Source organism: Orcinus orca, chromosome 10, assembly GCF_937001465.1.
Source record: "Orcinus orca chromosome 10, mOrcOrc1.1, whole genome shotgun sequence".
Lineage (NCBI taxonomy): Eukaryota > Metazoa > Chordata > Mammalia > Artiodactyla > Delphinidae > Orcinus > Orcinus orca.
This window is the reverse complement of record NC_064568.1, coordinates 44326626-44342790: the sequence shown is the minus strand read 5'-3', so window position 1 is coordinate 44342790 and position 16165 is coordinate 44326626. Positions and strand designations below refer to the sequence as shown.

At 41.8% G+C, this 16165-nt stretch overlaps 1 protein-coding gene across 4 annotated transcripts in view; it reads right to left on the bottom strand.

Annotated features, from left to right (window-relative positions):
• The window catches only part of CTNNB1 (catenin beta 1), a 45093-nt gene extending 29240 nt beyond the window's left edge, over positions 1-15853 (bottom strand). For 3 of the 4 annotated variants that reach the window (XM_033401990.2, XM_004277860.4, XM_004277859.4), the window contains exon 1: positions 14927-15105. The gene's annotated coding sequence lies outside the window, so the exon portion shown is untranslated. Of the gene's footprint in view, positions 1-14926; positions 15106-15831 lie in introns of those variants that run through there. The other variant, XM_049693614.1, reaches the window with a different exon arrangement.
• Positions 15854-16165: the final 312 nt, after the last annotated feature.

The window sequence follows — 16165 nt, the reverse complement described above, 5'->3', positions numbered from 1 at the left end:
TATAGATTGTGTATTAGATATATTGTGGAGACTCTGGTTTCTGGAGTCTTCTAAAGACTGTTGAGTTTTCTTCTTTAAGGCAGTTAAATCACCTTAATTTTACGGAGCTTGGTTTTACACTTTCTTAGGAGGAATCTATTTCAGATTTTACCCTTAGATTTAGGGTAAATTACCTTAATCCTGGGAAACGTCTTTACTCCTAAGGTGTGACCCTTCTCTGGTTTCAAATGAAAAGCATGAGGTGTTTACCAAGACCCCCTAACTTGGCAGGACCAAGCTCCAAACTCTTCTTCACTGTGAGGGTGGAAGCTGAAATCTCTGCTCATGTTTCTCAGTGTTCCATGTATTGCTTTAAAATGAGTTCCTTGCAGCTGCCACCCCCCACCCCTCGACACACACACACACACACACACACACACACACACACTCACTCACTCACTCACTCACTCACTCACTCACTCACTCACTTACTTCTGGGGTAGGCCGAGGATCTGAAGGGAGTTATGTACAGATTCTGAAGCTCCCCTCTGGGACTCCCTCCACTGTGAATCTACCTACCCCCCAACTCAACTTCCAGCCATCCTGGCAACCCTGAGCTCCATCGTCTGATACTTCATGAGTTCTAGTCGTACTGCACCAGAAACACTGGTGATTGTTCTCATTAGAGAAGCCTTAGAAATATAGATGTCACCCAGTGAGTGTATTTCCCTTCTTTCATGGGTCACATCTCCTCAAACTTCTTTTGCAGCTCTCTTGGTACCTTCCAACAGTTATTTTTATTTTTTTTCCAGAGTTTATAATTTTTTCTTCCAGTTTTATTGAGATATAACGGACATACATACTGTATAAGATATACAGCATGATTTGATTTACATACATCATGAAGCAATTATCACAGTATATTTAGCAAACACCCATCATCTCATATATAGATACAAAATTAATAGAAAAAAATTGTTTCTGGTGATGAGAACTTAGGATTTACTCTCTTAACAGCTTCCATATATAACATAAAGCAATGTTAATTACCATGTTGTACATTACATCCCTAGTACTTATCTATCTTATAATTGGAAGTCTGTACCTTTTGACTGCCTTCATCCAATTTCCCCCTTTAAAATTGTGTTTTACTAAAAAGATCTCCAAGCTTGCTTGTAGAGCCCTTTAAACTGGCAAACAGATCCTTCCAAAGGCTCTAACCTGGAACTTTAAAAAACACAGGTTACCAGGTTCCATCCCCACGATTTTCTATCAGTAGGGCTGGGATAGAACCTTGGCACTGTATTATTTTTTTAAGTGCCATACATGTTGCTGATGCTGCTACCCTCAGAGCAAAGGGCTACAGCTGTAGACAAACTATATGACTCAACTCTATATATAACATTAGTCAGTAACCCAAGCTAAAAAACCCAAAACATAAACCTGACTCCACCAAGTAACCCTAACATCAGCTCCTTGCAAAGCATCTATTCATTAAGACAGCACATATTCTAACTTAATCTTTAGCAACCTTCTGCCCCACACGACGCATATCAAGTTTACGGCACTCTCCCAAGCAGAAGGACATCTTGCTGCTTTTGACAGCCTTACCATAGCAGTAGGTCTCCTAATTATGAGGCTCTCTTAAATTTAGGAAGAGTAGTAGAATATTATAGAAAGTAGGGTAAGCTAGGAAACTTTTATTTTCAAAATGTGACTCCATTACCTCAAAACAAAGAACTTCAAGGAACTCTAAATCTCTGTTCTATTGTGAGTCCAAAAATACACCAATAAATAAGTCATAACCTGGAGCTATATAAGAATGCCCAATTGGTATATTATCTTCTCAGTTTACCAAATTGTGATTTAATCAAGAGATTTTCTGTTCCACAAGAAATCTCTCCCACAATTCTTTCATTTATTCCATAGTTCCAGGATATAGCAATACCAATAGCATAAATGCAATGTAAAGATTTCATATATTCAAATTTTGTTATGCAACTGCTACATACCAAGAAGAGTAATAGATTCTGGGGACACAGTGGTGATATAAAATAGATGTGGTCTTTGCATTCTTGATAGACAACAACTGAATAAACAATTACAAAGAGTGATAAGTGTATAACTAAGTAACAAGTGGGAGAATGGAGTGGAAATGACACTAGGACAAGTGCAAGGCCCTACTCAGAGTGGCCACAGGCTTCTGTGGTAACCTTCAAGGGTACCTTTAAGCTGTGAGGATAACTTTCAAGCTGAAACCTGAAGAAAGATGCAGAAGAGCCAGCATGTAAGGAGCAGAGCAGGAACATTCCAGAAACAAGAAAACATGTGCAGAAGCCCACAATCATCAGGACCCCATCATCTTTTAAGACCACGGTGGTTCGATTAAAGTGGGAAAGTGTGATTAAAATGAGATGAGACTGAAAATAGCCAGATCATGTAGGGCTCTACAGCCTTTGTTAAAAAATGTATTTTTTACTCTAAGTGCCACTGGAAGTCCATAAAAGGTTACAAGCAGGTGAATAACAAGATCATATTTGAGTCTTTCAAAACTGGCTTTGGCTATAATGAAAAAAAACTGAAAGGGGAACAGAAAAAAGGGAAACCAGTAAAGCAACTATAGCAATGTCCACGTAACAGACGGTGGTGGCTTAGGCTAGGGTAACAGCACTAGGAACAAAAAGTAGCTAGCTTAGAGAAATACTTTGGAGATAGAAAAGAGTCTCTGGTTGATGAACTGATTGCAGTAGATGAGAGAAATTAATGTAGATGAGAGGAATTAAAGATGACTACTAGGTGTTTGGCTTGAGCAATTAGGTTGTGATACTTACTGAGTTTGGTGCAATGTAAGAAAGGAGAACGTTTCTAGAACTGCGCTGTCCAATACAGTAGCCGTTAGTCACACATGACTATTTACATTTAAATTTTATTAAAATTTAGCTCATCAGTGACATTCCAAGTGCTCAAGAGCCACATGTAGCTCGTGGCGACCGTATCAGACCACACATATGTAGAACACTTCCACCATCACAGAAAGTTCTACTGGACACTGCGGTTCCAGAGGGAAGTTAAAAAAAAAAAAATGCACCAAATGCTGAGTGATCCAGCAAGACTAAAGGTAAAAAGTATCTCTTTGACTGGTCAGCATGGAGGTCCAACAGCGAGTTCAGCAAGAGCACATTCACTGAAATAATGAAAGCAGAACACACACTGGAATAGGAGATGAAAAATGAAGACCATATCCATAGGATATCTCTTTCAGACTATGAAAGGGAGCAGAGAAATTAAAGGGGCATTAGCTGGAAAAAAACAAAGGTCGTCCAATTCCAGAATATTCACCCATTCAACAAGTATTTATTAGCACCTACAACTTCCAGATGCTGTTCTGAGTACCAGGCATACAAATCAGAAAAAGACAGTGATGGGGGAAAGAACAAGCGAGTAAACAAATGTTACTTCAGAGTATGATTAAGTGCCACAAACTAAATAAAAGAATATAATAAAGTGAAAATGAGTGAAGAGGGAAGAACTCAATCTGACATGAGCCATAAATGACAGGAAGGAACCACCTCTGCAAAGATGGAATATATTTGTATGCTATTGGGAAAGATCCAAAATGAGGTGAAAAGATTTAAAAGTCATTCACTCCACACATATTCACTGATCATCTAGTTATGTACTATTATTCTAGGTACTGGGAAGAAAACAGTAAGGAAATAGACAATAATCCCTGTCTTCCTAGAGCTTATGTTCTAGGAGGCTAAGAAAAAGGGGGTAAAAAGGTAAAATATCTATCATGTTAGACAGTGATGAGGCCTAAGGAAAAACATAAAGCGAGATAGGAGACAGGAGGTTGGGGAAGAACTGCACTTTTACTGAGTTTGCAGAGCCTATTGTTTCTAACTCCAAAGCATTCCTCCAATCTAGCTACTCTGTGCCTACTGCTACTACCCTAACCTAAGCCACCACCATCTGTCACCTGGATGATTGCCGTAGTTATTTTACTGGTTTCCTCTCTTTCTTTCTTATCTCCTTTCAGTTTTATTTCTATGAAGAGTGAGAGGAGGAAAGGAGTAGGTGATAAAGAGAGTAGTCCAAACACATAGGAGTTAGTGCTTTTACAGAATGAGACGGTTAAGCCCCTGGAGGTTTTCAAACAGAGAAGTTATATGATCTATTGCTTTAAAAGGATTATTCTGGCCACTGTGTTGAGAATACGTTTAAGGGGAACAAAGGTGTAAGCAGGAAGACCAGTTAGAAGACCTGTGCAGTAATCCAGGCAAAAGATTAGGACAGCAAGGCTATGAAATGGCATGGTAAGAAATGCCTAGATTTTGGACATATTTTAGAAGGAGAGCAGACACAATTCTCAGACAGGGTTTGGATATGGGGTGCGATAAAGACAGTCAAGAACAGCAAGGTTTTAAGTGTGAGTAACTGGAAAGACAGAGTTCCATTTAGGACAGACTAAGAGAAGCAGCTTTAAGAGAAATTGGGAGCTCAGTTTTAGATATTACATTTGAGAATGCTTCTGAGACATCCAAAATGTTGGGGGAAAAGTTGGCTATCAGGATCTATAGTTCAGGGGAGAAATCCAGGCTAGGGATATAAATCTGGAAGCCATGAGCAAATAGATTAAATACCATGTTTAAAGCTATGAGACTGGAGTGTATTTACACAATGAAAAAGGAGAGGTCCAAGGACTAAATTTTCAGCCACTACAACATAGAGGTCAGAGATGACAGAAAAAGCAAGGAAGACTAAGGAGGAACCACCAGTGAGGTAGAAATAAAACCTGCTAGCAGATGCGGTGGCCTAGAAGCCAAGGGAAACTTGTGTCTCAAGCAACTGTACCAAATGCTACTGAGAGGTTAAGTGAGATGAGGACTAGAGATTTATAAAATGGTGGTCACTGGTAGGGGCTGAAAAGAAAAGGGGAGAGAGTGTATCCAAGCAATTGTTTCAAAGTGTCTTGTTCGAAAAAGAAGCAGACTGGGTGGATGAAAGGGGAAACAGGAAGAAAAGATTTTTTTGTTTTAAATGGGACAAATAATATCATGTCTGTATGCTCATAGAAGGAAAAACCAATGATGCAAGAGAAGGAGAATGACAGGGTCGTATTCTTGAGATCAAGAGGGAACGGGATCTAGTATAGAAATGAGCTGGTTGTCCTTATCTCTGAACACTACAGTTTGTCCATGATGACAGAGGAGAAGGTAAAGGGCACAGTCACAGATGTGGAAGCATACAGGAATTCTTCCAATTATTCAATATGCTTTGTGAAATAGAAAGCAAGGGAAATAGATGAAAGCAAGGATGGGGGAGTGGGTTTGGGGAGGTTTGAGGAGAGAGGAAAAAGATACAGTCATAAAGAGGGGTGAACTAAGAGACCAAGGACCACTGGACATGAAATCAGAGAGGGACAAGGTTGTTGAGAGTGTATGTAAGGAAGTGATTATGATTCAACATGAAATTTCAGTTGGGTAGAAGTGAGGGTGAGGGATACTGAAAAGCTTAGAAAGACAGTGTAAGTTTCAGTGGGGCTGAAAGGCTGTTTGAATTGAAGTACTGGGGTGGCTGAATCAGATGGAAAAATAAGATCACTGGAGGAGAGCACATCAAGGAACTAAGAGGTCAGAACAGCGGAAGCATCCTCTACATCAGTGTTACTCAAAGTACCAGACCACGACACCCTAAGGAGCTTGTGCCAGATTATATAAACCAACATACTGCTTCCTTCATCAAAAAAGTTTTGGTACCAAAAAAAGCCAGCTGAACTAAACACTGAACTTAGCAACACAGGTGAGTTACATTTTGGCACAAACTCCTTACTGCAATTCATACTGGTAACAAACAGTTCACAGACCAGGTGACATTTTGAGCAGCACTGCTCCACATGGATATTGATATCACCAAGAACCAAGAATTATGACAGAAATAAAGACGACAGTGAGCCAGGAGATAATGGTATTCAAGGAAGTAGGGGAATGACCCAGGAAAGTTGGTAGATGACTGAAATGAGGAGGGGTAGTGGGTGGTATAATTTGATGGCATGAGAGTCAAAGCTTAAAGTTTTGGAAAAGAATGGTCAAGAAGTGATAATGAGGAACAAAGAAGACATCTACTCTACCTCTTCATTCACCAATAAAAGGTGTGCAAGAAGAGGAAACATCTACCACTTCAGAGAGTTTCAAAGTCAGTAGCATTATCAGCGGAGAGGCTAGGTTACAGCTGGAGCAAGAAAGAGAAGGAAACATTCCCAGAACAGATAGACAATAAAAAGGATTTGCTAAGGACTATGAGTTCCAGAAGGCACAATGAATGGACTTCAGGAGATGATAATATGTGGGAGATGGAGACCAAAAACAGCAATGGGATTCAAATGTGGAGGGATACGGGTAATACATACAGAAGAGTGAGGCATAACTAAAGAAACAAAGTCCTACATAAGGCATGTGTTAGGACTGACCTCTGACCAGAATATAATGCTTACTCCTTTATAAAGATGGACCCTCCATCCATGCAGATTGATGATAAGAAGGTGAAGGAGTTCCTACTTATTTAGCTTCTGATGGGGAAAAGGGGACTAGTATGACGAGCAAAGAGATGGTTAAACAGTCTTCTGTCTTAGCACTTTCTAGAGAAATGTAATACGATCTGGGGTGTAACGGCAATAAGGAGAAACCTAAGGCTCTTTGGCATATAGTCAGGGCATTCTTCAAGCATGATTCAAGAATGTAAGTATTCTTACAAAAAAGATCCAGTTTTAGTATTTTAACTATCATTACTTTGTCGTATGAGTGACTCCCAGATTTCTAATCTGTTAAACTTTCTAGCCTCTTTTCATTCTATGGGGAACAGACTGGCTGGCACTCTGACTCGGACCTAGGAAAAATGACAGCAGAATTAAGGCAGGAAACGGTGACCTATAGAGGACAACTATCAGATATGAGTTTCACCTTGTAAATGGATCACAGAGGACATTCATAAGTACAAGTTACAACGATATAAACCTCACTCATATCTCATATGGCTTTTCCAAGAGAAGATATCAAATTAAAAAAAATAAAATAATTTAAAAACTAAACAAACTTTAGGTAAAACAACTTTAAGCAAAGTACCAGAAAGACTAATAAGAATCTATCTAAAGAGTACCATGTCAGCATACTATGTTTCCTATATAACATTTATGTAGTGTCTACTTTTGTATCTAAATGAACTGTTGGGTATAAAGTAATGTTTGACATTGCTACATTCTTTCAGTTGCTCAGGAAAGATTTGAAGTGTCTACCTCAGCACTTTCTACACAATAGAATGGAACTCCACTTAGAAACCTCCATAGTTAGTTGGATTGAAAAATATTTCCAAGAAACCCTTGTTCCTCCCTTACACATGGGTCATTCATCTGATATACAGAAGACTTCAAAGACAGACTCACTCCCTACACCCTTACCCCCAAACCACTTAATTATACTATGAAGTAGGGGGGCAGCTTTTACAACCCCCTCCCTGAGAAGCAAATTACAATCATTAAGATCATCTTCAAAATGCATTCCCGAGAAAGTCTGCAGTAAATCTAACTTCTCACAATTTTATATGGATAATGTACAATAGTGTGTGTACATAAATATCACAATTATTTCAGCTATCATAAAACCCTGTTAATAAAAGAAACTTATTAACTAACCCTTTAACATGTGCACATCTTTTTGTTCCAAGTCAGATCAGCTACCAGCATTTAAGATAAGATTTATCACAGCTACCCTTGGTATGCCATGAGGACTGATGAACTTCAAAGAACTGAAACAGGTTAAAAATATCTCCCTCACCCCCAATTTTTTAACTAATTGTTTAACACACCTGTTACATCAGTTAAAAGGAAAATATCAGTCCAGCAACATGTAAGTTATGAAATCACAAGTAAAACCATGGGAATATTTGTGAAGAAATTAATAGATGGAAAGAAACGGGAGCAAAATGGCACTGCATGAAGCAGTTTCAAACCAGCATCATCCAGCTATTCATACTTTTCAAACTGTTTTTTTTTGGGGGGGGGGTTGCGGGGGAGGCCTTTTCAACAAGTTCAAAAGAAATCAGGGGCAGGAAATTTCTGGACTATTACAAGAGAAACTTTACAGTGGCTCTGTAAAGTTATATGGGGATTGCGGAACAGGCCAAGGGGTGAACACCTTGGGATGAATGTTTTGTGAAAAGTCCACTGATCAGTTTGGCTTGCATTCTATACCATATCATATAAAAACAATTGCAGTCTACAGCACTATTTTCAGATTTTTTTTAAAACCAATGTTGGCCTATGTTTTGCGTTTTCAGCCCAGACATAGTCTGCCATTTAAACATGTAGTCAGAAAACTAAATACCTAACTTTCCAAACTCTGGAAATGAAAAACCTTGCCCTAGCAGCAAAAGATTTAACCAATATCTACTTAATTGCCTGCATAAATTTATTCTGACCAAATAGCAGTAAGCCATTAATTTAAATAAAACTAATATTCAATTAATTTTTCATTACCTAAACTTTGCTTTTCAGTTTTAAATCTAGTCTGATAATAGTTTATCACAGAAATGCAGACTTTGGCTGAAAACCAGGACATGAGTTAACGCCATCAATAAAATTTCAGGCTGACATGATTGTGTATTGTGTACACACAGCCAGAATTTGCCCAGCATTTTAGGTACCTTCAAATATTAAGTTTTGAGACCTCATTTAAGAAAACATTTTAAAAAACTATACTTAAGATGATCAAGTAATAAACACGTTATTTCTCCTCCTTTTCCTTGACCCAACCCATCTTAATTCCTAAACTTATAAGTGTACGTTTCCCAGATTTCACAAAGTTAGTAATATGAACCTGTTTTAAGTTCCTAATCTATAATCAATTGATACAAGGCATTTTTCAAGTGCCAAATATGAACCTAATAGTTTAACAAATCTTACTTCCTAAGTTATACATATATATACTTATGTATACATAGATACAGATGCATACACACCCGGAGAATCGTATTACCTTCAATCATTTAGTAGAATCATCATTATAAAAAAACTATACTCTAAATGGACTACTGCAGATGTCACAAACTGGCAGATCCTGCCAACAGGTGTATTTAATTTGTGTTACAGTGTCTCAAAACACGAATTTCATTCACCAATGTGTGCAAATCATGGGATGCACATTAATCCAGATTTCCTGCTTCTCTTAGGGGAAAAAAAATTCAGATGATGTGGAAACATGAACTACTTTCCCACACAATGGCTGGAGCTGAAGACTGGCTTAGATAGGACATGTGTTCCCCAATTTGTCGTAGTTCACAGGGTCCCAGTTAGTCCATACCTGCCTGGCCCTGGAGACACTGAGTAGTTATTCCCACTGTGATGCAACATCAATCCTATATGGTTTGTGACAGCAATCTTACTTTAGTCACTTATCTTGAATGTCAAATTGTTGCATGCTATATAAATGAAGACAAGCAGCCTATTTCAAGAGATAAATTAGGTCCTCAACAGGCAGAATTTTTTTTTTTAAGTAAGATGTACATAGTTTTCAGGAGAACTTTCAAATCTACTCTCATCTCATAAAAATCTTGGAAAACTGGAATAGAAGCTATTTGACCTACAGACAGTAAATGATGCAAATACTAGTTATGGACTTAGACATTACTTATTCCACACATGATGCTTTATGAGGGATCACAACCCATTCTGAAATAACCATTTATATAAAACAGCTGAGGCAATCTTGCCTCATGTTTCTAAAAAGGTATAACAGGGACTTCCCTGGTGGCGCAGTGGTTAAGAATCCGCCTGCTAATGCAGGGGACACGGGTTCAAGCCCTGTTCCAGGAAGATCCCGCATGCCGCAGAGCAACTAAGCCCGTGTGCCACAACTACTGAGCCTGCGCTCTAGGGCCCGTGAGCCACAACTACTGAGCCCGCGAGCCAAAACTACTGAGCCCGTACGCCTAGAACCCATGCTTTGCAACAAGAGAAGCCACCACAATGAGAAGCCCGCGCACCCAAAGAAGAGTAGACCCCGCTTGCCACAACTAGAGAAAGCCCACACGCAGAAATGAAGACCCAACAAAGCCAAAAATAAATAAGTTAAATAATTTTTTGAAATCTATTAAAAAAAAGTATAACAATACATTTCTTAAATAGTCAAAAATCATTATCAATGTTTCCACAAAAATATACTAAATTCCAAGAGCAAAATAGAGCAGTAAGTGATAACAGTCATTTTCCCTCCCTACTCAATCAACTTTTAAATTTCATTTCAAGCACCTATTTATGGAAAATATACAAAGTTAAAATTTTTTTTTCTAAACTGAGAATTTTCCATAAAATGACCATTTGACTTCTAAAAGCTATTTTTTTTTTAAATGTTTGCTTTTATTTATTTTTGGCTCACTGGGTCTTCGTTGCTGCGCGCAGGCTTTCTCTATTTGCAGCGAGCGGGGGCTACTCTTAATTGCAGTGCACGGGTTTCTCAATGCGGTGGCTTCTCTTGTTGCAGAGCACGGGTTCTAGGGCATGCAGGCTCAGTAGTTGTGGCTCGCGGGCTCTAGAGCGCAGGCTCACTAGTTGTGGCATACGGCCTTAACTGTTCTGCGGCATGTGGGCTCTTCCTGGACCAGGGCTTGAACCCGTGTCCCCTGCATCAGCAGGCGGATTCTTAACCACTGTGCCACCATGGAAGTCCCTAAAAGCTATTTTTAAATGGGCTTTCTTCCTGTTACTAATCAGAATCTGATTTAAAACAAGTATTTTCATAAAATAATGATACTAATAGAAACAGCAAGAACTTTTAACATAGGAGTGTGGAGAAAGGTTTTTACTGAAAATTTTAAAGGTCAAAATACTGGTATTGTGCATCACAGCACTTCACAAATGTATATGCTACACAAATGCCTATAGTCACTAGGCATTGTGCTCTTGAGTTCACGTAAGTTGACTCAACTAGCTTTGTTGATATCCAGTTCTTAACACAGACATAATATTCCTTGAAAATAAAACCAAGTTGAAGACTTACTCATGTTCTACTGTATAAGAGATTTTAGACAAATTGACAATTCACTTCTTTGTTAACTTCTTCTGAGAATTTTAGTTTCTGTAATTCATTAATATGGCTAGACATGAGGATCATTTACCCCAAAATTATACTGAGTTTTTGGTTTATAATTATGATATATTTAAGCAGAACTTCCTATTTTAAGTAACAAATAAAATTTAACCCCAAACTTAACTTTGACCTTTCTCCTGCAAATAATGGTTGAGATGACATGTTCTCAAGACAATCTTTTAATTAGCAGTAATAATATAAATAAGCTATTCTAGAATTCAAAAGGTTCCTTGACTGATGCTTTCCCATCAAAACCGTTTGTAAATATATTCCACGCAAACTTGATGGGGAAAAAAATACCACTGGCATTATATCCACTGGAGGGCACTCAATGTGACCGCAGCATGCAATAACATGCCCTAACTCTATTCTCACTCAACTGCATCAAGTTTGAGGGAGACTTTGGGGATAGGGAATCTCTCTTAAAAGAAGAGATGCCCACAATTAACAAACTTACAAAGGTAGTTAAACTCTAAAAAGGGTTCCTAATGTGATTGACTTTGTCTATTAAGAGCTGCTTTTTCCTTAGAGAGAAAGCAGATTAAATACATACTTCAAGGATACAGGCAGGGTTCAGGCCTCAACAGAAGTATCTAGATTTCAAACCTGGTCAAGCTCAGACTTGCGTAAAACACAAAAACAGCATTCTTAAGTAAACAGAGGAAATAAAGAACTTTCTCCAGAGTTTAAGTGATGAAAAACTACACAAGTTAACTCCTACTCATTTGCAAGCAATACAAATCATATATTTTCCTTTCATGAAACTTAAGTACTTATTTTAGCCTATTACTCTATCACACCACAATTAGAAAAGTATTACATAAACAATAGTCTGTTAAAGAATGAGAACTGATTCTGCAACTCAGTATCCTCTCAATGAGGGTACAAGAGGCAACAGCTACATGCTCTGGACTAATCAGCAAACAGTAGCTCCTAGTCTATATTTTACTATTTACTTTTATGGTATAAAAATGTTTTTAGTCAAGGTGTTTCAACTAAAGATACCATATTCACAACAAAGAGAGAGCTACAAGAATACAACTAAGTTAACACAACTAATGTTTTCACAACCAATGTCACAAGTCAACATGTAGCACGAAAGAGTTGCCAATACTTTTTATTAGAAGTTTGTCCTGCTCTAAATGCATTCATCCCTTCTGCCCTGGGTTGGCAATCAAGCACGCTTCCAACCAAGCTCAAAGTACAAACTTAAAATTTACCACCTCCTCCTCTACAATTATTATCAGCAACTAGTAAACCATAGAAGAGAAATAAAAGCTTATTATAACTGGACAGATGTATATTGTTTCATTTCAATAACACAAAAGTTTCATTTGGCTGAAGATACTACATATACTCCATTTCTGTGGTTTTAAGTTCACTGCTACTTATAACTATAAAAGACTGAGATTCAAACTTTTGAATTCTCCATGTTCCTAGTTTCAACAATACTTACGCTCCTCTTTCCACCCCTCCCAACAATAAAAAAGGATATCTGCAGATAAAGTTTTCCTAAGAACCAAATCTCAAAACACCCTTAGAGAAATTTGCCTACTTCATATTTTCCCCTTCCCATTTGGGGAGGTGGAGGAGGGAAGTGTCTATGAAAACAAAAATACACTTCATTTATATGTATAATTTTTATTCTCTTCATCACTAGTAACAGTAGGAAGCTCAATTCAGTTTCAGTTTTAATATGGGAATCTACATTTTTCTACATAATTACCTTGGTAAAGGAAATAGACAACATTTCAAAAGAAAGAAAATTATTGAACACTTACTGACACTTGAACACTGCTAAATGTTTTTTTTTTTTTTTTTAACCACTTTTTTTTTTTTAAATTGGTTTTTCCTGAAAGTGATTTTAAATGACTGCTCTAGCCTCTGGGAGAATCTCAGGCCTAGAACTCCACAAGGGCTCTAAGTTACATACTATACTAAACTTTCTAGTGCAGTTTTTTAATTTCCCCCTCAAGGACTTCAGACTTGAATAGTCTCAGCATTCCTTTAATCCTATAGAATAGTCTTCTGGAAGTTTTTCAAGCTACTGCTGCAATCACTTTAGGGCCTTGTACATGGCCTTCAGAACAAAGACCAGGTCAAAGTAATGAATACTGGGCACAACTTAATCAAATTTTGTGAAAGGATATTCTCAAACCTTAATGGTACTTTTTTTTTTTAACCCAGATATTTGTGGGTTTAAATGTAAAAGTAAAATAAATGTAGCAGCCGCCTTAGTTCACACCGGGGGGCGGGGGGGCGGTGAGCCTCCCAAGTAGAAGTTTACGTCACTAATTTAAGCAGATACTAAACAGCAGCATTATATAAATAACATTTCAAGCTATGTCCACTATTTCTTAGGACGAAGACAAGTTAACAGGAAGATAGCTAAAGGTACTTAATGTACACCAAGGGACAATAATGAAATGGCTTCCCAAGTTCCAGACAAAATACTTTATAACTTAGCGATCTAAAAAACAGCAGCCCAGACTTTATCAAAGGCTAGCCGTCTCTTCAAGTTGCTGTCTAGTCTAAGCCACCACTATTCACGACACAAAGCTCTCGTTTCACTAAAACCACTCCTCGATTTCCTTCTGCCGACCTCTGCATACCAGCAGGCCAGTCTCCCTTCATTCACCACTCACAAACTCGGGGGGGAGGGGAGACCACAGATGTCTGGAAGATACAAAGTAGGAGACAATGCTCCCTCCAACAGGGAACAGAAAACGAAGGAAACAACTACATCCGACTGCCAAAGCTTTCAAGTTTAGCGGATTCAGAAGCGGGCTGTAAGAACTGAACTTCGAAAGTCTCTGTTCCAAGTCCTCTCCCCAGACAAAACACGGAACGAAGTTGCAACGCTTGAATTTCCTTCGGGCAATTTCGTAGCGAGGGTAAAATTCAACCCGCTGGGAAGTGTTCTCAAAATCAAGTTTAGCTGCCATGAAACTATCTGAATAAAGAATTTCCACGAACAAAATTTTCGAAGCAGTCAGAGGCTGAATCCCATGGGTCACTTGATAAGAGCCAGTAAGCCAGTCGCCCTCGCCCTTATTTTTCCCAGGACCTCCCTTGCACGCCGCTTTCACCCACCTGCACCGTACAAGAAAATATACGTGCAAGATACGGATTTTTATCTGTGCAAACCCTCCTGGCGCATCGCACCGTCTGCAATAATAGTTTGGATCCTCTAAGGTTTAAAGTTGCTTCGATTTAAACAAGCGCACTCACACCGGCAGGGCATTAAAAAAAAAAAAATACTAACGATCCTCCTAACAATCCGTCCTTAAGCACGAAAGGGGGAATCTGGAGATGGGACCTCGGGTGGCGTCCCAGGCCCAGCGCCCGCACCCCAACTGCCCGCGGAGGCCGGGAAGGCGGAGTCCCCCGTCCCCACCCCGCCCCCCACCCCGGCGCATCCCGAGGCGCAGGGTCCCTCCCCCAAACTCAGCCACGGCCGGAGCCCCGGACAGAAACCACAGCACTCCCCCCCACACCCCGCCGGCCATCCGAGCTCCAGGACGCGCCCTCGCGGCGCCCCCTCCCCGAAAGCGGTGCCCCCCGGGCCCCCTAGGAGCGGCGCGACCGGAACCGGGCCAGGCCGCCGCCCTCCACCCCCCGAGCGCGGCCCGCCTCCGCCGCCTCTCCGGCGTCCCCAGTCCGCAACCCCCGCTCCCCACCCGGGGCCTCTGGGCTGCGCTGGGCCCGGTTCCCAGCCGCCGCCGGGACCGCGCGCCCGCGACGAAGTTTGGCTCCGAAGCGGGAGTGGGAGCAGCCCCAGAAGGGTAAGGAAAGGAGCGCCCAAGCACCTCAGGGGAACAGGCTCCTCCCGCCGCGATAGTCCGACCGTCCTCGGCCTGCAGTGGCGGCTCGACGAGGAACGGAGCTGCTCCTCGGACCTTCCTCGGTCTCCGCCTCCCCTCGCTCTCCGCTCCCGGGGCCGGCCTAACGCGGCTGCCACAGACCGAGAGGCTTAAAATGGCGCCGCACAAGGAGCTCTTATAAGTCGCGCAGGAGCCTCTGTATCCTGCCGCCAGCGGCGCAGCGCGAAGCGTTCCGCCGCGCGAGGACAAGGGGCGGGGCGCGGGGGGGCGGTGGAAAGTAGTCCCCGCTCTGCGGAGCAGCCCGCCGCCGTCCGCCCGCCCGGGGCAGGGGCGGGGCGCACGCGTCCTCTCCGGACGCTGTCCCGGGTAGAGGCCGGCGGCTGCCCCGCCGTGCGGAACGGGAGAGCGGCCTGCTAAGGCGCCGTGGTCCGAGTCAGGGAGGCCGGGGGCCCCCCGCGAGCCGGGGTAGGCTGGGGAGAGGACGAACGCTGGTGCTCTCCACTGTCCCGAGCCCGAAGTCCCGCCTCGCGCGTGCCCCGGGCCGTGAGAGCGGACGCGGGGCTGGCCGCGCGCTGCCCGCTGCTCGCGGGAGGCGGCATCGGGACCCAGGCCCTCTGGGGCCGAGCGGGCCAGGAGGCACAGGTCCCGGGAGGGCGGAAGTTTGGGACCGGGGCCGCGCCGGCGGCGCGGGGAATGAGGTCGGGGCCCGCCCGCTCCTGGCGCTGCTGGGCGCCGCCGCCGCCCGGCTCCCGGTCAGGGGACCCCGGCGCGTTCGTGCTTCCGCCGTAGTTGCGGTCTGGGCCCCAGGCTGTCTGCAGGACTTGGCTCGCAGGCGAGCCAAGAGCCCCAGAGTCCCCCCACGGTCCGGATCGTGGATCTCGCATTCCTACCGGCTGTTCACCCCGAATCTGGAAATGAAGTACCCGGCCGAGCCGCCGGTTCTCCCCACTCCCGAAAGCTGTGAACTCGCGTTAGGATAGGCGCCTAGCCCGCAATTCAACAAGTCCTGATGAGTCCCTACTGTGAACAAATGACTGATAGAAATGGACTAGCTCTAGAGCCCTGCCAACTAGGTTAATTCTTACAGATTCCATTTTCATCTGGTTCCACTTTGTTACTAAGTATCAATAGATTTTTGTGGTGGTGGCGAGGATTTTTCTTTGGAGGAGGTGCATTTATAGGGTATCACTTATTTAAGAAATCCAAGTATGTTGTTTATGGAAA